This window comes from Choloepus didactylus, chromosome 5 (assembly GCF_015220235.1).
Source record: "Choloepus didactylus isolate mChoDid1 chromosome 5, mChoDid1.pri, whole genome shotgun sequence".
Lineage (NCBI taxonomy): Eukaryota > Metazoa > Chordata > Mammalia > Pilosa > Megalonychidae > Choloepus > Choloepus didactylus.
In genome coordinates this window covers 89,453,414-89,474,704 of record NC_051311.1, presented here as the reverse complement: position 1 = coordinate 89,474,704, position 21,291 = coordinate 89,453,414, and the positions used below count along the sequence as shown (strand labels likewise).

Genomic DNA, 21,291 nt, shown 5'->3' with positions numbered 1-21,291 from the left:
AACGTGGGACATGACTTCCAGGGATGAGCCTGGACTTGGCATCATGGGATTGAGAAAGTTGTCTTGACCAAAAGGGGTAAAAGAAATGTAACAAAGTAAAGTTTCAGTGGCTGAGAGATTTCAAATAGAGTTGAGAGGTCATTCTTGAGGTTATTCTTATGCATTATATAGCTATTCCTTTTTAGTTTCTAGTGTATAAGAATAGCTAGAAGATAATACCTGAATCTGTTGAACTGTAATCTAGTAGACTTGATTTTTGATGATGATTGTATAACTATATACCCTTTATTGTGTGACTGTGTGATTGTGGGAAACTTGTGGCTCAAACTCCCTTTATCCAATATATGGGCAGAAGAGTAATAAAGACAAAAAAAGATATATAAATAATAGGGGAGGATAAGGAGTTTTTGGGTATTCTTTTTTATTTTTATTTTTTCTTTATTTGGGAGTAATGAAAATGTTCGAAAATTGATTACGGCAATGAATGCACAACAATGTAATGATACTGTGAGACAGTGATTGTACACTTCGGGTGAATTACATGGTGTGTGAATATATTTCAATAAAATTGCATTTAAAAAAAAAAAACCCAAAGGCTATTTTAGCCCCGTTTTTCTCTCACAGCCCACTTCCAAACGATCAGCAAATCCTTTGGCTCTACCTTCCATATAGAAACAGAATCTGACTTTGCCCCAGCGCCTAGTCCAGGCCCCAGGATTTCTCTCCTGGACTTCTGACTGGAGAAGTCCCACTTTTCTCTCTTCTATGGTCCACTCCCCACCCAGCAACCAGAATGACCCTTTCTCTCCCCAGTTCAAAACTCCCCAAGGGCTTCTGTCTCAGAATAAGATTGAAGTCCTTGCAAGGGAACAGGATGAGCCTAGCATATCCCAGCTTCAGAGACTTTCCCTGGAGGTTCTATGGTGCCTGGAGTACTTTTGCCAAGTATCCACAAAGCTCTCTCCCTGATTTCATTTAGGACCCAGTCTTCATCCTCTGCCAAGATGCCTTCCCTGACTATTTATCTAAAAGGGCACTCTCTGCCCTTCCCTGCACTAATTTTTCTTCACAACACTCAACACCACCTGAAATCATAGACTTATTTATGGTCTATAGCCCCCACTAAATTCCCTGAGGCAAGGAACCTATTTGGTTTGCCCAGTATCACAGGATCTAGGACACAGCTTGGCACATAAGAGGGGCTCAATATGTGTTCATTTAATGAGTGAATGCATTGCTAAGTAAACGAAGAAAGGAGCAGAACAGTATAGATAATATACACACACTTAATAATAAAAGAAACAGACACATCTATGCTTGACTATCTTTGGGAAGATATAATAGCTATGGCCTCCTGGAGGGTGAATAGGTGGTTGGGGGCAGGGGTAGGAGGGAGAATACTACAAGTGGGTGCACATACTACCTATTCAAAGAATTAAAAATATATATAAACATATTGACACCCCACCTCAAGGCTGACTGGATGGGAGCCATGACTAGACTGCGGGATCAGGTTCAAGGACTTTGTAACTCTCTCTGTTGGATGTTGGTGGCCACCCCTAATCCTGCTAATAAAATGATGATGAGAAGACATATCCAAAGCAGACTGAGTTTGCACCGGTGAGAAAGGGAGAGGGCAGTGGTAGAAGGCTAGACTTGGAGTCACAGCACCTGGGAGAGTGCCCAGCTCTCTCTACCTATGGGAGTCTGGGCAAGTCACTCATGCCTTGGTGGGTCTCAGGTTCCCCTACTGCAATAAGGGGGTGGGATGTTGGGCCAGATCATCTAGAAGGCCTCTTTCCAGCTCCAACGTTCTGTGGTTCTGTGGGTTTTCTTTGTTTTTATTTATATATTTATTTATTAAGATTTATTCAAACACCATACAATTATCCAAAATATACAATCAATGGATCACATTACCATCATATAGTTGTGCATTCATCATCCCAATCTAATTTTTTTTAACATTTTCCTTGTACTAGAAAAAGTGATAATAAGAATAAAAAAAAAAGTGAAAAAAGAACACTCAAATCGTCCCCTCTCTCCCGCCTTATTTTTCCTTTAGTTTTTTGCCCCCATTTTTCTATTCATCCAACCACACACTGGATAAAGGGAGTGCAATCCACCAGGTTTTCAAAATCACACTGTCACCCCTTGTCAGCTATACTGTCATACAATCGTCTTGAAGAATCAAGGCTACTGGGATGGAGTTTGATAGTTTCAGGTATTTACTTCTAGCTATTCCAATACATTGAAACCTAAAAAGTGTTATCTATATAGCACCTAAAACTAAAAAATGTTACCTAAACCTAAAAAGTGTTATCTATATAGTAAGTAAGAATGTCCACCAGAGTGACCTCTTGACTCCATTTGGAATCTCTCAGCCACTGAAGCTTTATTTTGTTTCATTTCACATCCCCCTTTTTCTCAATCCCACGATGCCGGGTCCAGATTCATCCCTGGGAGTCATATCCTGCATTGCCAGGGAGATTTATACCCCTGGGAGTCTGGTCCCATGTAGTGAGATCACCTATCAAGGTAGCTTAGCTAGAGAGAAAGGGCCATGTCTCAGCAACAAAGAGGGATTCACGGGGAGACTCTTAGGCACAATTACAAGCAGGCTTAGCTTCTCCTTTACAGCAACAGGCTTCCCAAAGGTAAGTCCTGTGATAGAGGGTTCAGCACATCAACCTGCCAGTCCTCAATGTTTCTGAGAACATCAGCAACCATCCAGGTGAGGAAGCCCGACACCTCTGCATTTTCCCCTAGCTTGTAGTTCTGTTTTGATCGGATATTACTTTTTGGACCATACCTATGGACAGGTACTATACATCCTCCGACATGCATGCAGACATGGACAATGTCTTAGGAACCCTCCTGCCACTGACTGAGACCTGGCTGGGTGTTCTTCTGGTTACCTGGGCCTGGGTAAGACTGAGCCAGAAAGCTGAGGCTGACACTCCTGCTTCTAGTGGCTTCCTCCTCAGGCGTGGGGTTTGAGATGTTTGCATTCTGTGCCTCTGCCAACTTGTATCAGCCAAGTGAAGTGCCCTGGGGAGCTGCTGTGCGTGAGCTGAGGCTGTGCCGCCTGTGTCCCTGCACCTGGGCCCACCCAGAGATTGAGGAGAACATCAGGTGGCTTCATGGGTCAGCAGGGCAGGCTAATTAAAGTGAACTTTCCAGACAGCCTGAAAAATGCTGGCAGGGAGAACACGTGAAGGAAAAGAGCTTTCAGTGTGTTTGGGAAAAGGCCCTGTGTTGGAGAGGGGTGTGTGGGACATGGGGAAGCAATACTTGGGCACTCAATCATCACATGATCTGCGTTATTGGAAGGAAGAAAATGGCATGGATGCACAGGGAATTTACCTCTTACTTTGGCATGCCCACATTACTGTCTTCCTTATTAGATCTGGCTTGCTAACTGTTTTAGACTGAAGTTAATGTTCAGATCCGTTTGCATTCCCTCTGCACAGGCCAGCAGGTCGGTGGAGAGAGGTCTGGGAGTGTGCCAGGTTCCAGAGGGAATTCCCTGTGGAACAAGAATTCTCTCTGGATCATCCTCAAAATAAAGTTTAAGGTATAGTTATAGTACTGGAGAGTGAGAAAAGGTAAAATTATCATACTGCAAGTCAAACAAGATCGAAAGAAAATGTGCCTTTTGAAAGAAGCATGTCAAGAGATTTGGGGAGAGAAGGGTAATTATAGAGTCTGAAGATGCCCCTGGTTTGATTTACTTAACCAATGCTTTTCAGCCAAATGCTGCCTTTATTTTGAAAGCTCGAGAGTTGACATTTGGGGGAAGGGGATTGGCATACAGAGTTGTCATATTCAGAATGAAAACTCTATCCCTGCATATTAAAGATGTGAGATAGCATTGAGGCTGGTTTTCAAATCCGGGAGCATCAGATTCACTTGTGATTCACTTGTAGAGTTTCTGACTCAGCAGACCTGGCATAAGGCCTGCACTTCTTTTAAAAGCCCCACAAAGTGACTGTAATTCAATCCCATTCTCTGTTGTAACCCCTGCTTCTACACACCCCTCCTCTCCCCAGCCTCTAAAAACCTGTTGGGAGCCATACCCCTCTGGACACTTAGTGACAAGGCCTGTTCTGTCATTAACCAGTCTGTGTTTTAAACAATGTATTTTGGGAGCAGTTAAAATATATTGGATAATATCACTTTGTATTTACAATTGCACTTTTTAAAATGCCATTTTATCAATCATCCTTCTCAAAAACCTGTAAGGGGCTTTCCACTATTCCTCAAAATAAAGCCCTAATGCTTTGAAAAGTAGCTTTTCCTTTTTCCTAGTTTAGCATTCAAGGCTTTCCAGAAGCTGGCTCCAATGTGATCCTCCAGACTGCTCACTCTCGCGCCCCCTCTGACCCTCCCAGATCTCTGCAGGTCGGCTGGCTGCCTTACTGTCTCCCAACACGTAACTCCTCCCCACTTTTTTTATTTGTGCTTCTCTCTCTCTCTCTCTCTCTCTCTCTCTCTCTCTCTCTGTGGTTGTCTATCTATCATCTATTTTTTTTTCTTGTTCTCTTGTGACCATTTTCCATGGTCATTTCATATTCTTCAACACTGTAATAACTGCCTAGTATTGTATCACTAGAATTAGGGATGCATCCTAATTTAATTACTCCATGACCACTGCACATTTTTCTGTTCCTCTTCCCTCAATTTTGCCAGGAAAGATTCAAGAGAACATCTAGCTCAGTGGTTCTCAACTGTGGCCAGTCACTTGTGTAACTGGAGTGGGGATGGGGAAACAGGTATTAAATGAAACCACCCAGATCAAGAAACACAAAGTTGCCAGCATTCCAGAAAGACCTGGGTAGAGAAGGCTTCAGAAGAATTCTCAGATCCATCCTTTGAGATTCGGATTCCTTAATCTGAGGGGAAGCCCAGGAATCCGCATTTTTAAAATTCTCCAAAAGGGCTTCCCCTCCACCACCAGACTTGGAAACCACTGATCCACAATGGTTTCCAAACTTTGCTCCCAGGTCACCTTGGGGTGATGGAAGTGGAGACAGGTGCTGTCAGGCCTGCCTTCCCCTTAAACCAGAGCCATTTTTATCTCTTTCTTATCCTGAGTCCCCATCTGTGGATAAAAATCATACAAAGAATCCACAACCTTGAAAACCAGCTGTACCAGTCATGGTTCAATCAGAGAAGCAGAACCACATGGATATATATGTATCTTCATACACATAGATTTATTACAGGTATTTGACCTTTCACAATCAGGAGAGCTGGTTAAGCTATTGTTTTCACACCTGATGCTGGAGCTAAACGTCCATAGGGCAAGCAGTTGGGAAGGAAGAAGGGTGTAAAGTACGGGACAGCAACAGCAAGCTGGAAAACACAAACCTGAGACAGAATCCATGGCGATGGACTGAAACCTTGTCTGTTCTTGCTGCCTCTGACCTTGATACTACAGACGTCCTGCAGAAGCCAGGCCCTTTGTCAAGGAGCCAAACACCTCCAGGAGTCGGAGCCGCTGAAGGTGGAGCAGGTGCAGGCCGCCTCATGCCAGCGTAGTGGGCTAGTGAGAAGCGACTGTGTGTGCGCAACAAAATGGATTGGGCAACACCTCGCCCTCCAAAGCTCACCCAAGAATCTCTCTCGTGGTGCACCCCAGGGAAAGCCTATGGGACAGTGAACTCTGGGACAGGCATTTCAGCCTAGCCATGTGGACACACTACAAATGATCTAGCACATTGGTTTTCCAGCTTGATCACACGTGGCATTTGAAAAAAACCTGTAACCAGATGCCACCCCCAGGGATTCTGATTTAATTGGCCTGGGGTCAGGACAGGTGAAACCTCCCCAGGTCATTCTGATGTGCCTGCGAGGCTGAGAAGCATTGGCTGTCATCCTGACAAAGGGAGGTGAACCTCAGTACTCTATGCAACCGGGTCCCAAGAGATAAATTCTATTCTGTTTCAGCCCCAAAGGGAAGCATAAGAAGGTCTGGTTATTCTTTCTGAGGTCCTAAAGCTTTTTCTCATCACCCTGCCTTCCTCTATTGCCTGTCTTCTCTTAGCTGACCTAGCCACAAACCTCCTGCAGTCCTCAGCTCAGTGGCTGTTGGCCTTTCCTGGTCACCCTCCTGGTGCTAAGGAGATAAGCAGATTAGGAGGACAGTGGGAAGACACTGGAATCATCCTGATGCCATCAGGCTCACAGTGAACTGAAGACTTGGAAGTTTTCACTATTAAGCTTCCAAATAAAGCATCTCTTCCTTCTAGGCACAGACTAATTAAATGATTATAACACAGCAAAGTGGTCAGTGAACACTTAACTACTCCAACATGAGCCGCAGACTTGGGGAGGAGCCAGTGCTGTAGACACAGGTGGCTGAGCTGCCACCGTGGAGTCTCTCAGGAACAGCTGAAAAAGCAGCTTAAGAGGGGCCACTGTAGGAAAGGAAATGAGAAGAGAGATGGGGGCTGGGAAGAGCTCTGGTTCAAGTTCCAGCACTGGCACTAATGGCCTGGGGCTCTGGGCAAGTCAGGTTACTTCCCCAGGCTTCAGTGTAGACCCGCCTTCCACACAGGGTCACTGAGAGCATCAAGAGAGAGAACAGATGCGAGACTGCTAGAGTAAAAGAAAGCCCCAAAGCACGGACGTTTGTGTGTGCAAGGTGGCATCATTAACTCTACCACAGGCAACACTGGTGTAAGGTAATGGTTCTCTAGAATACGGATTGTTTGAACCCTTTGCTTTCTTTTTTCCTGTCTATGATGTAGTTACTTCTTTTTTTTTTGAAGACATTGTTTATTTTTATTCATTCATTTATTTATTTATCTTCATTTTATTGAGATATATTCACATACCACACAGTCATACAAAACAAATCGCACTTTCGATTGTTCACAGTACCATTATATAGTTGTACATTCATCACCTAAATCAATCCCTGACACCTTCATTAGCACACACACAAAAATAACAAGAATAATAATTAAAGTGAAAAAGAGCAATTGAAGTAAAAAAGAACACTGGGTACCTTTGTCTGTTTGTTTCCTTCTCCTATTTTTCTACTCATCCATCCATAAACTAGACAAAGTGGAGTGTGGTCCTTATGGCTTTCCCAATCCCATTGTCACCCCTCATAAGCTACATTTTTATACAACTGTCTTCAAGATTCATGGGTTCTGGGTTGTAGTTTGATAGTTTCAGGTATCCACCACCAGCTACCCCAATTCTTTAGAACCTAAAAAGAGTTGTCTAAAGTGTGCATAAGAGTGCCCACCAGAGTGACCTCTCGGCTCCTTTTGGAATCTCTCTGCTACTGAAGCTTATTTCATTTCCTTTCACATCCCTCTTTTGGTCAAGAAGATGTTCTCCATCCCACAATGCCGGATCTACATTCCTCCCCAGGAGTCATATTCCACGTTGCCAGAGAGATTCACTCCCCTGGGTGTCTGATCCCACGTAGGGGGGAGGGCAGTGATTTCACCTTTCAAGTTGGCTTAGCTAGAGAGAGAGGGCCATGATGTGGTTATTTCTAATGAGGTCTGCTTAAGTGTGAGATTGACGCAATTGATTAAGATAGGTTTTTAGGATTAACTTTGGGTTTCTATTATTTATGTTCTTCCATTACAGCAGACAATTGAAGCCTGGGTGAGCCACCCCATTCTATAGCTGTAAATAAATTTACATGGAAAGAACACTTCTAATGAATAGCAATAGCAAAAGAAATCTTTCACAGCATCTCTGTGAGGCAAAACTGAGGAAGGATCAGGCAGTGCTGTACTAAGTAAAGAAAAAGTAGAGAAAACTCTGCCCAAATTATATTTTGAGCTTCCTGAGGGCAAGGCCTGAATCCTGCCCACCATTATTTGTATCTGCCAGAGTCCTAGGACAGTGCAGTGCAAAGGAGATTGGATGTAGGGATGCAAAGTTAGATGTCCTAGTTACAGCTTTGCCCCTCAAAAGTCATTTTAATCCTTCACAGTTTCCTGAGTGCCTCAGTTTTCTCCTCTGTAAAATGGGAATTACACTACCTATTTGATGGAATTATTGTTTAACCCAAATTAGACAACATGTGGGAAAATATTTCTAAGACTCAAAAAGTGCCGTGCAAGTCGAAAAATGCGATAAGAGCTGCTACTTCTCAAGAAATACATATTGGTTGTCTTGTTGAGGACAGGGAGGTGCAAAACAGAAGTGGTTAACCCTAGGCTGCTCATCTCAGAGGAAATGCTCAGGGGTGGAGGTGAGAGGGAGATGATGCTGTCTCATCCCCATCCTGGGAAGTCACTGTGCCATCATCTGTCCTGCTGCAAGCTGTTTGTTAGCCTGGCACCTTGTTTTTCATCATTTATTCATCAAGTGCTTATTAAGCACCTATTTTGTGCCAAGCACCATGCCAGGGGCTAAAGCAAAACCAGATGTGGTCCCTGCCCTCATGGAGCTGAATCTAGCAGGATTATTCTAAAATGGGTTGAGACTCAAGTTTGTACACTGTGAGAGTTGGGAAACTCACTTCAAAGAGCTCCAGAGACAGATGAAAATGTTGTTTTTAATATGACTCTAGATTTAAGCTGAAAAATATCAACCTGAGGCCAGGTCTGATACGAAGAAGAGAAAAAAAGGAGAAAAGATAAAACTCCAACCAACCCCATTCTGGGTCTTGTCTTCCTGTGCCCCACCTCGGGTTTCTAGAGTCCTAGTCCCCATAATGAAATGAAGAGACCTGCATTTAATAGGGAGGAAAGCATCAAGCTTTAGGAATGATGTTCCAGCTGGAGTGGGAGGCATTTTAAAGGGAACCCTAAAATCACACCACTTAAGATGACCACTTCAGACCAGCTTGTGCAGGGCAACAGCACTAGTGGAAGTGGTGGCCAGTGGCAGGGATCAACTCCCCACAGTAGACTTTTGTATTTTGTAAGGATTATGAAATATCAGGAAGGAGCAAGGGCAGGAGGAAATATGACTATTGCTAGGGCCCTAGCTTTTATCTAGGGGAGATGGTTTTGTAGGTACTTATTCTAGCTATCTGACTATATAAATGAAATAAGGGAGAATGAAGACTAGGGGAGCCCACAGCTGCCAGAACCCAGAAAAGCCGTCTCTCTTCAAAGTGCCTGGAAGCTTCTCTCATTTCTGACCAAGCTGCCAGACAATCCCACTGGTGAACTGTCTTTACAATTTCCCTCTTAGTGACAAAAGCAAGGCATATTTTATTAAGAGAACCCCAAAAAGCCAAATTCCTGAAAGACTGTAGGCAATGTGAACCCCAAATGGACTCATTAGAAAACAAACTTCTTTTAATTGTAAAATCAAGCACAGACACTGAAAACCACACAAAACGAACATATTGCATTGGGAATTATTATAAGGCAAACACTCTTGCAAACGCCAACTAGGTTGAGGAACAGTACTCTGCCGCACCCCCAGAAGCCCCTCCAAGTGTCTGTCCCAGTCCCAGCCCCCTCTATCCAGAAGCAGCCACTCTCCTGACTTGTCACAGTCATCACTGCCTTGCATTGATTTATGGTTTTATTAGCCACACATGAATCCTTAGACACTAGAGTTTCATCTTGGCCATCCTTAAATGTTTTTTAAAGTTCTTTTAAGCTACAGTTCCTTCTCCATCTATTTCTTTTCCTTACAATCTATCTGACTCGAGTCATTTAACCTGCAGTTTACCAGAGTCTGGATTTTGTTCCTTGGTGCATGCCAACATGTCCAAATGGACTTACTCTTAATGCAAATAATCATTCATTTAAAAAAAATCCTGCATGCAAGCCATCTTCTTAAAGAGAAGGCACACCCAACATAATCACTTGCTCCTGAGTATGGGTAAAAGGAATTCTCACAAACGGCATAATGAAGCAGGGAAAACCCTGGTGATCTGGATGAAGTTCTCTTGGAACTAGTGATTTGTGAAAAAAAAATTTTGCAATGGAAGTGACTAGGGAATGATTCCTCTTAATTTCTTCCAATATAGTTTGCTTTAGTAGGAAATACATTTGGAATGGGCTTTGGCATCATCTTATGCTCCAGGGTCCAGTGTTGTGTATGATTAGGTTTTATCAAAGATGATTGCATAATAGGAACTGGATGCAGCAAAAACCTAAGGAATCTAAACCACTAACCAGAGCCACCAAATGTAATAAATATAAATTATAAATGAAAAGATGATTAGATCTGCCCATTTACTTATGGTTTGGAGCAAGAATAGTAAGCTCAAAATTTTTTTCCTTTCTCTAATCTCAATCAGCAGTCCCACGAACATAATTATTGGCATTTTCAAAAAGCTTTATCAAGTACTGACTTAATAAAGAGCCCAGCCATTTAGGGTGACCCCAAGACACTCCCAGTAAGTCCACAACAGTAAATTATATTCTCCAGGGCTACGGCATCCACATGATGGAAAAAATAAAAAAGTAGTGTTATACTAAGAGACAGGAGTGTTTTTACCATTGAAAATTGAATACGTGTCTTGATTTGTTTTGAAAATCTGTTTTGATTTGCAGAAGGAAAAAAACCTCAGCAAAACAGATGGACACAAAAAAGGATCAAAGAGTCAAGGCACTCTTCAAACCCAATAAGCTACTGTGTTATGCATTAGTTTGTGCAGCCACGCAAAGGGCTTAAACATATTAGAGGGGAATAAAAGAAATTAGGCAAAGGCCCTAAAGTAATCAGTCGAGTTTTCTTTCTTATTTCCTTCCTTGGTTCTCTTGGGGATTGTATTTGTGAAAGAAATCAGGTTTGCGATTCCACCAGAGAGAGAACGTGGGGACGAGAAGGGGCAGGGAGGGAAGAGGTAAAGGGCAGAAGGACTTATTGCAAATTTGACAGGCAGACTGATTTCTTTTTGGGCTCAGGAGTTCTGAAAATCTGCTTGCAAGACTGAGTCACTGCTATTCAAGTGTAGATGGCAAGTGATTTCCAACCCTGGTTCTACAATACTCTAGGGTATTTCCAATTATTACAGAGCATGTGTTTAAAGTTCTCAAAACCAACTTAATTTAAATTCATTTTCACTGAAAAGGCAAATGTAATTCAAAAGCATTTCTCTTAGTTATCGTCTTATTCTATCTTTCTGAAAGATTCAATCCTCTTTCTTGGAATTCTCTGCTGTCTGGACTGTGTGCCACTGTTATTCTGAAGTTTAGTCTAACCACTTGTCTTCCTGGCTGGCTTGTGGTCCTCTTCCAGGCCCCATCTATGGATCACTAGGGATTCTGCAATGTTTTGCCTCAAGCCCTTTTCTCTTCCATCTCTCCACAATACTTTCCATCCCAACCCCCCTCATAGACTCCTCTCTTTTCATGATTTCAGAACCTCAGCCTCTAAGAGCTAATTTGGAATGAAGTTCCTGAAGGGCAGGCTGGGCAAGACCAGGCAGGGGTGAAAATTATCCCAGCCACCATGCTTCTATCAGCTCACTGCTCAAGCTGAGCTGGGATTGGCTCTGGCTAAGTGCTTTCCAAGTATCGTGGTGTTTAATCGTCACACAACTTCTCTGAAAAAGTATAACTACACCGATTTTTTAAATTCATTACATGAGAAGATTTAAGCCTGGAGCTAGAAGAGGCTAGAAGATGTGAGCCTAACTCCAAGCTTGGGTCTGAACCATCACACTCTTCTGTCTGAGGCAAGAGATTTTGTCTTCATGTTTCTGGATGTTGGAAGGACTCATGAACTTTGGGGCTTACTCCATCTTTGGACCAGTGGGAGAACAGATGAGAAGTTCCAGGCTCCTGCTCTGCTGCTCTTGCCATGCAAACCTGGGAGAGGGCCCTGCCTTCCAACACCCAGGCCTCGCCATGAGGCTCCATCACAGGAGGCACGTGGACACGTGAGGCCTTCATCTCGGGTCTCTCTACACGGCCCAGGCTGGGATGTGGGGGCTCCTCCTGGGACTGCTCCCTTTGGAGATGGACCAGGGCCCCAGCATTCCTTCTTGGCAACCTGTGCACCTTGGGCCACAGAAAACCACTCTAACTCAGGAGACTGAACCTCTGAATTCAGGGCTGTCCTTGACCTGGATGATGTGAGGAAGAGGACAGACAGGCAACACTGTCCTGAGCCATCCCTGCTGAAGGGAGACTCAGGGAGGGCCCACAAACCCTCTCTTTGGACTATTTTAGAGTCTCTGTTAATACCATCTCCTTTCCTGTACTCCCATGTTACATGCTACCAACTACTACATGGAAACAAAATATTTGATGGTCTTTTTTCTAGCCTGTTCTTAGCATTTTCTCCCCCCCTACTGACTACCTAAATTTATCATCCAGTTTTGGAGCACTAGGGTGAAGATGGGTTTTGAAATTGCCGTGGGGTTTCATTTATTCACCACGTTTTTTTACTAATGGGAGTCAGCTCTGAGATGATGAACATGGGACTTGGGTCCGTCCCAGCCCACTCACTTCCAAGGCCCATTAGCAACTGGCTGGCTGGATCAGGGTCTAGCTGCGGGGTAAGGCTTGAGCTTCCAGGCTGGAGGAACCAAGCAATCAAAAGGACTAGAAGCTCAGCCAGAAAGAAGTGTTTGTGCGTGTGTGTGTGTGTGTGTGTGTGTGTGTGTGTGTTAGGAGTGACTTACCCTCAGTGGATGGTGGTGGTGGTGAGAAAAAGTGGGGTGAGGCCAAGAAGACAGAAAAAAGCTCAGAGAAATGGGCTACACCCTCAGTTTGGATCTCATACCACAAGCACTCCCTGTACATGCAGCCCTATTCCTACTGGAACACAAGGAGTTAAACATGAAACAACCCTTGAAACAGAAACCTAATTATCCATGGCAATTTATTAAACAACTAAGGTTTCTCGGCCTTATTGAAATAAATGTTTAGTGTATTTTCTTATCCTCTGACGTTCGCTACTTCACTTGTCAGCACCTGCTGGCAGCAGCTGGAGTAATCTCACCATTTTTGCCGTATGTGCAAATCAATTTGATTTCCCCCCAAAAGATAAAAATCAGTAAAGTGATTAAGTTACAATTAAGGCATATCATTGAAAGCACAGACAATATGAACAGGCTGAGGAGGATTTGCCCTTAGGTCACCAGTGACTGCTGTCTACCCAAGTTAAATGATTTTTTTCCCCTCAGTCCTCATGCTGCATGCTTGCTCTACTACATGTGACACTGTGGGCAGGTCACCACGTCTCCTCCTACTTCTTGAAATTCCCTCCTCTTTTGGCTTCCATCATGCTCTCCATATGTCAGGTTTCCCTCCTGTTACTCTTTACTGGCTCCCTCACGTCCATCTGCCTGTCTGTCCATCCATCCATCTGACAGATGTTTAATGACCCCAACATATTAGGCACTGGGGACAATGACAAAGTGGATTTACAGTTTACAAAACACTTTTAAATATATTATTTCATTAAATTCTCACTATAGTCATGTGAGGTGGCTGTTAGGACCCCCACTTTATAGATGGGGAACAGTCTTAGAGAGGATCTGTGATTTACTTGAAGCAGCAGAGCCAGTAGGGGGGAGCCTCTGGTCATTAAGAATTCATAATGGCACTCTCCTACCTCCTGGTCAAGCATAATTTCTCAACTAGTATGGCTGGTCCTAATCAAGTCTCATGATCCAGTCAACACATACTGAAATTGTGTTAGGTTCTGGGGGATGCCGTGACTGGGTCTCTGCCCTCATACAGCTTGCGGGTGAAACAGTCCTTATTCATATGCTCACACAATAAATGTACATTTGTTTTCAGCGTATGAGGGAGAGCTGACCTAGATATGAAACGCAGGGAAGTCTTCCAGGAGGAAATAATCATTAAGATGTGTTCTGCAGGATGAGTCAGAATAAGCTTCGGGAAAAGGAGATGGAAGAAAGTCATATACAGAGGGGGAAAATGTGCAAGGGCCCTGTGGCATGGAGATCCAGTGTGCTGAAAATCTGAAGGCAGCTTGACTGGGGTACTGAAAATGAAAGGGAGCCTGGCGCAGGATGTGGTCCAATTGGTGGGTGTGGAGCCAGGGCACGCAAGACACTGTAGCCATGACAATGACTTTTACTTTAGCTTAAGAACAATGGGAAGCCACAAGTCAAGAAAATGACATGATTACCTTTGATTTTTATTCTAACTTCTGGCTGCAGAATGGCATGCAGAGGAGCAAGAGCAGAAGCAGGGAAAATAGCTGGAAGGCTTTTGCAGTTGTCCGGGCAAGAAGGGATGGTGGCTTGGGCCAGAGTGGAGGTGGCGGAAATGGAGAGAAGAACTCCACAGGATCTCCCTGCTCCATTCAAGCCCATTTTCTCACTGAACGCTGTCACCAGAGCGTGCTCACGAATTTGAAGTACATGGAAGCTTGTCCACACTGAGGGCTCTGCAGGACTCGCCTCTTCCAGGAAGCCTTCTTGAGACACGGCCAGTTATCTGAGATCACTCAGGAGCTGTGTATATCTTCTGCATTGCCCCTTCTCACACCTAGTGCTTCTCTATGGCTTAGCTGTTTTCCGGTCTACTCCTGGAAATGCCTTCATTTCTCGTCTTGCTTTCTTCCTTTAGAAAGCAAATGCTTTGTTGGCATTTGCTGAATGGTATCAACAGGGCTCCTTTGGAAATCACATTTGTAAATTATTACTGATGACAACTGCTTTTTTTTCCCCCCAAATTAAACACTAGTTGCTTAAATCTGTCTTCATGATCTTGTTCTATCAAAACATATGTTCCTATTTTTCCATTATTTCCTCTAAACTCTTCTCCATATTTCTCCTAGTAGAAAGCAGGGGAACGCAGTGGGGGTGAGGTGGGGGCAGGGGTGTAATTAAACAGGGCCATCTGACCAGAATTCCTATACCTTTTAATGGGGTATTTGATTAATCCTTTCCAAAGGCACCATTATTCATGCCTTGATAGAATCTCATTTTATAGCTCTTAATACATGGACCCAATTTATCCACATCACATTGTATTCTAATACTTGTCATCCAAGTTATTAGCTATCTCCTTCTCAGTATAAAATCATCAGCAAGTTTGATTAGCTTATTCCGCGGGGACGATGGGGAGATAAGAACACAAAAGTACAATATGACCACAAATAGTCCTGCCTCCTCCAAAGAAGACTGCCAAGTGGAAGCAGAATCCACGCACAGAGTCAGAGTGGTCAAAACAAACATCTGCCCCGTGGGAGGGTCGCTTTGTGGGACCAGGAACCTTGGCCACGAAGGGCAGACCCTGCCACTGCTGTTAGGCGGACGGAGCCACAGGATCACTTTCATAAAAAACAGTGGGGCGCCCCTCCTTCCTGCTTCCTAACTCCCCTCCCCTCTCCCATAACCCCTCTTCCAGAGAGGCACAGCCCAGAAGCCCTTTTATTCCAGGTATCACTTTTGCCTTAAATCCTTAAATCCCCACTTCTTTCCCTATGGGGGACCTGGCAGGCGGACAATCTAGAATGAAACCCACAGCGCCGTTCACGGCTCTCTCTCAAGCCCAGAGTTGGCTCTCAGCAGCCAGCCCCTGGTCCCTCTTCTCAGGAGCCAAACCTGATCCTGTGACTCAGGGTGGCCTCAGTCCTTTCTAAGCAAGGTCACCTCCTAGCCTGAGAGAGAGGGGGGTCTGCATGACCCCTCAAGGACTGTGGCTCAGAGCCCACAGGGAATTCCCAAGGCTCCTTCTCTACTCAGCCATCTCCATCTCTCCTCACTCCAATCAGGCAGACGCCCCATGGCCCCACTGCCTACAGCCCCTTCTGGAGTCCCTTTTAAAGGCCCCATCAATTTTCATCAAAAATACTCTAACGCTTTTCTCATCCTAGTAGGGTAAGGAAAGAGGCTCACTCTTTGTGGCAATCCTCATCTTCTCAAGAGAGGAGGTGTAATCCCCTTCTCCATGAGCGTTGGTTGGACTTTGTGACTCGTTACTGATGAAAATAAGGCAGAAGTGACAGGGGGACTGAGACCAGGTCATAAAAGGCATTTGGACACCCTCTCCTCTCTCTCTCGGATTAACTGCTCTGAGGGAAGGTAACTGCTTGTTGAGAGCAGCCCTACGGAGGGGCCCAGGGCACTGAAAATAAGGATCCAAGGCCTTCTGCCAACAAGCAGGTGAGTGACCATCCTGGAAGTGATTCCTCCAGCCCCAGCCAGGCCTTCAGATGATGGCAGAACTGACAATGGCTTGGCTGCAACCCCACGAGGGGCCTTGAGCAAGGACCACCCAGCCAAGCTGCTCCCAGGTTCCTGAGCCACAGAAACTATGCAAGACAAGTATTTGTTGTTTTTAAGATGCTGAATGTTGGGGTAACTTGTTATGTAGCAACAGGTGCCAGTGCACTCTCTCTACCTCAGAAGAAGGCCTTGCCTCCTCCTCCTCTTCAATTCCCTCCTCAGGTTCCGTCTTGACCTCCTCTCAGGGAGGCTGTATCCCTGCAGCTCCCTCTTCTGACCCATCCCTGGCCTGCCCTGTGAGTCCTCAGTCTTGAGGACTCTTCCCTAAGAAGTGGGGACAGGAGGGGGAAGGAATTATGTGAATGATTTCGCAGAGAGCCACCTTCCTCAGGACAGGAAGCTGCCTCTTGTTTTTGAACCCTGGGGCCTAATGATTTCAGTCAGGCCGACAGCCAGTGTGAAAAGACTCTGCAAACAAGTGTTCCCTTTTGTACCATACACTCATCTCCGGTACCCTTTCTGCTCATCTGCAGTTTCTGCAAAAGGTCATGTCTCATTTCAACTTTGCAGTTCAGTTCACCTCACACTAGATGGGGATTCCAAGCCTGGAGGGAGATGCAATCTGGCTTAAGCGTCGCAAGGTGTGTCACTAGACTCTACCCCTGCTGGCAGGACCCTGACAGCACAGGCCACGGTCACAAAGGAGGCAGCCATCTAGATTCTCATTTCTCTAATAATTATACCCAGGATGAGATGTAGCTTTTCATGAAAAAGACTGCTCTCCCATCTGGCCAAATCCTAGTAATAAAAAATCAGTCCTTAGCCCTACAGGGCAAGGTCAGATAGTTATAGATGCGACTCTCTTGGAAGGCTTGGTAAAGGTAGAAAAGCAGTAGGCCTCAGCAGCGGACTGACTCCTAAAGCAGTGGTTCTCCAAGTGTGATCCCTGGACCAGCAGTGTCAGCATCATCTGTGGACATGTTAGAAATGCAGATTCTCAGGCCTCACCCTAGGCCCACTGCACCAGAACACTGGGGTGGAGTCCAGCAATCTGAGTCTTAACAAGGTTAAACAAGTTTTTAACAAGGTTAACATGCTTCTAATGCACTGCCAGTGACTGAGAATCAATGCCTTAAAGGATTAAAGGTCTAAATCATTCATTCATTCATTCACCCATTCATTCATTCATTCGGCACTAGTGGAGAGCCTGCAATTTGCCAGACACTGAACTCTCAGGCAGTGAAGAGGAATTATGAGAAATTCCTTCCTCCAGAGGTTAACAGTTTTCCCCTACCTTGCTTTATTACAAAGCTTGAAAAGAGCATAGGAATCTGAAGATACTAATCCAAGGAAAGGAAATCATTCTTTACATGTAAAAATCTTTTCAATGGACAGGAGGCACACCAAAATTGGTGTTTCACAGGAATGATCAGACTCTCAAAATAGGAACCTTTCTAAAGTAAGTAAGTGTGTGGGTTTAATACATTATGTACAGCTGGCTCAGCCTTTGAAGTTTAAAAAAAAAATTGTGATTTCACCATGAATGAAATGCAGAACTACTTCAAAGACTCACTTAGGTATGCGCCTGTCTTTTAAGGAAAAAAAATCTATTTTAACTATTGTTTCATCATCTTCCATGAAGTAGGAGTCCCTCCCACCCCTTTTTTCTATACACCCAAATAAATAATAACAGCTAATATCTATTGTCTTCCCAGGGCCTGATTCTGTGATAACTGACATTCATTAGATTCATCTGGTCCTACTCCAGCCCTATAAAGTAGGTGCAGTAAACACGTTTTGCCTGCAGATGAAGAACGGAAGCTGGAAGGGGCTAATGGTCCATAGCCATTCACCCCATAATGGTAGGGCGGGGACCGGACCCCGGACCTTGCCTTAACCCCCACACTAATTCTCCTCCTGGGCTCTACTCTCAGCCCCACTGGGCCACTGTGCTGCTCATTAAAGCTGCAGATTAATTGGGAAAACATAAAAGAAAATATCACCTTCGCCTAAAAGACTTCTAGTATGAAACCACTGGCAAAGCTAGACTTGGGGGATGTATTTTAAATTTTAAAGTTCATGCTAGATTTTTTCTTCAATGCCATAGATGATTCAGAGCTGGCTATAAAGTTCTTATGGTCACCAGCATCTGTGGCTGGTGTAAGAATCTGGTCCATGCACAAAAGATCCCGCTTTGAGGAGCTGTGACACATTTTCTCCTTTCCCAAGTCTCCTGATGACAGTGTGGCCACTCACTCAATGACCTGCTGTAATGCTGTCAGAGGTGGATGATTTTCCTGGGGTTCGGGGTGAACTTGAGTTGATTCAGCCAAGCCTGGGCCCTAGTGACTGTGGATGTCCAGTTAATCTGACAGCTGTGGTGGGGGAAGGATGAGACCTATGGCTACAGAAGAAATCGGAGCTGTCTGCCCGGGCCAGCAACACACTCAGCCCCTTGGCAGGGGCAGGGACTGCCCTGGTTAGATGAGCTCATCCCTCACATGGGCCCATCTCATTTATGGGGAAGTCACAGGTCACTCACGTTTTGGCAATTAGGTCAAGAAGCCCTTTCCCACCTACTGCATCCTTGGGAATAACTTGGTGCCTTTAGCAATAAGCAACCAAGAAATCTAAAGTCCACATGGGCTGTACAGAGAGCCATGCAGGTAGCTTTCAAGCCACATCCAGAACATACAATGTGCAGTGAACTGAAATGCATCTGCCTTTCCCACTGGCTTTCTGTAAATCAAGGCTTTTTAGAACAGGTCCAACTCCTATCTATTTTTAATTCAGGAATGTTTGTTGGCTTTTGCTGAGACATTGATTTGATTAGTAGCATTCTGTGAAACTACAGACATGCAATGTTGAGCTCACAAATGTATGATTCATTTTAGGATTCTGAACGGAGAAACACACCCATCAATGGCACACTGGAGGCCGGAGATTCTGAGAAAGTACTTCATGCATATAAATGGGGTATTTGACGAAAAAATTTGCTTATGGTTCCAATCCTGAAGCCAGGGACCACCCCACTGTGCTCTCTCCACCCTCACAGAGTGACGGCTCCATGGGAAAGCACTGGGATCAGACAATCCTGCATTTGGACACTCATATGCTGCCTCATTTATCTAACCTGTGACAGGGACGGTGCTGGAAGAGAATCAAAAGATGACAAATTGCTTCTGGTTTTCAAGGAGCTGTTCAGGCTGGGTGTACGCTCAGGGGGAACCAGGGTTGCATGCCAGGAGCCATCACTTCATCTCGTTATAAGGTCCCATTTTGGTAAACACCAACCGGCAAATGATTACTGCCTCCTCTCACCAGTGGGTTCAAAGAGACTTGCTCTGAAAGCCTGAAATTCAGCCACTCTGAAGGTTTGTAGGGCAGAGAATAGGCCTGCTCCCACAAAGCTGTGAGGCAGGGCAGGAAGACCTCGGACGAGACTTTCAGATGAGGCAGGTTTTTCCCATGTTGAGGCAGACTGATAACAGCAGAGTGGTTTTGCAGGATTCCAGAGCACAGACACAGTATCAGTAAATGACTCTGGGAAAGATCGACTCGTGTGAGATAAGTAGACAAAAATTTCCAGGCGACGGGCCATTGGAATCCACACACAACCCCTCAGGCCACCGACTTCACTGGGGGCAGGGAGGAGTCACAGTGGGTGGCTCAAGCTGGTTCCCCCGAGCAAAATTTAGCCCTCCACAAATCCCCTGCATATGGGCCAGAGGTCCAGCAAAGGCTGATGATCATTCTGGCTGTGACCCTTCCTCCTTCTTTCTACCCTGATGCATCCTCTCTGGAGTTCATGGCCAACATTCCCAATACTCTAGAGTGGAGCTCTCCTCAACCAATCCAGTTTGCGGTTTCCTCTCTGCCCTGTGCTGGAATTTGCAATGCCGGAGAAGAGCCTCACTAGGCTTCTACAGGCCAGGTACTCTTCTAAGCATTGCGTTCTTATTTACTCATTCTACCCCCATGACAACCTCTGCGGGTACTATGGTTATCCCCATTTTGTAGTTGAGGAAACTGAGGCACAGGGAGGTTGAGGACTTTGTTGAAGATCACATAGCTAGTACGTAGCAGAGGCAAAAGAAAGCCCGGGCAGCTTGGCTTCCTAAAGGCTCTGCTGCTTCTCTCATCTAACCCTTTGCCATCACTGCAGCTGAACCCCCAGGTAGGTGATGGTTGGCTCAGGCCTTCCTCCTTCCCCAGGCGAACCTCTGGAATTCAGTGGTACCCTGAGCTGGAGTCCAGAGCTTGCAATGTGAAGAGACAGAGGCACCAACACAGCCTCATCTCGAATCCTCCTATTTATTTCTACATTTATGCCGGAATGTCTACGCGTTTATTTTTTGCTTGTTTGTTTTGAACATTCCACCAGGTTGTGCCAGGCGGCTTCATAGATGGTCTCTCTGTTCTCTTTCCTTAGGAGAGCATCTGGCCCCCTCTCCTCGTACCTCCCAACCCTGGCAACGCTCCTGCTGCCAGTGACTGATGCTCCCTGCCTACCCTCATTAGACATTTCAGTTAAAAATTCCTATTTTCCACGTGGCAGGGAGGGATATTTATAGCACAACGTACATTCTATTTATCATTTCTAATAATAACCTTGGAGCGTAACCACCATGCCCAATCCACAGATGGGCAAACAGAGAGGCGGCAGGTCACGGCAAGGTTGCAACAGAGTCCCAAAATACCAGATCTCCCAGGCCACATACACAATTCGCTCTTCAGACTGCTTCCTCTTGTCTTCCTGTTTGACAAACCTATCTGTGGCCTGGGAATGAGAGATGTTATCAAGATCAAGTTGTATCTGTGCCTGTACTCCAGCTCTCAGAATATTAACCACAACTCTAAGCTCTGGTGGCAGGAACAGCAATGCTTCACTTTCTGCCAAAACCCATCCTCATTAGCAGGTTTACATACATGAAACACATAAGGAGTTTCTGGTCTGCACAGTTCTCACAACAGCTGTTATGACTAATCAGAATGCTGAACGGATTAATTCTCCTGCAGAACACAACCAACTGCCTTCAATGTCTGCTGAAATGACCATAACTTTTGTTCTGATGGAATCTTCTGGTCAGGGGATGAAAGGGTAGATCGTAACCTATAAGGGGACTGAGTAATATTCCTTCAGAGTCAAAACTGTAAGACTGTTTTTCAAATAGTTATTAAAGAAAGCTCAG

At 44.9% G+C, this 21,291-nt stretch overlaps 1 protein-coding gene and 1 long non-coding RNA gene across 6 annotated transcripts in view; one reads left to right on the top strand and one right to left on the bottom strand.

Annotated features, from left to right (window-relative positions):
• The window catches only part of LOC119534267, a 33,875-nt gene extending 19,254 nt beyond the window's left edge, over nt 1-14,621 (top strand). The window contains exon 2 of the long non-coding RNA XR_005217000.1: nt 14,084-14,621. This is a non-coding gene — a long non-coding RNA (uncharacterized LOC119534267). The remainder of the gene's footprint in view (nt 1-14,083) is intronic.
• Nucleotides 1-21,291, bottom strand: part of ATXN7L1 (ataxin 7 like 1) — a 236,946-nt gene that overhangs the window by 114,952 nt on the left and 100,703 nt on the right. The window lies entirely within an intron of this gene.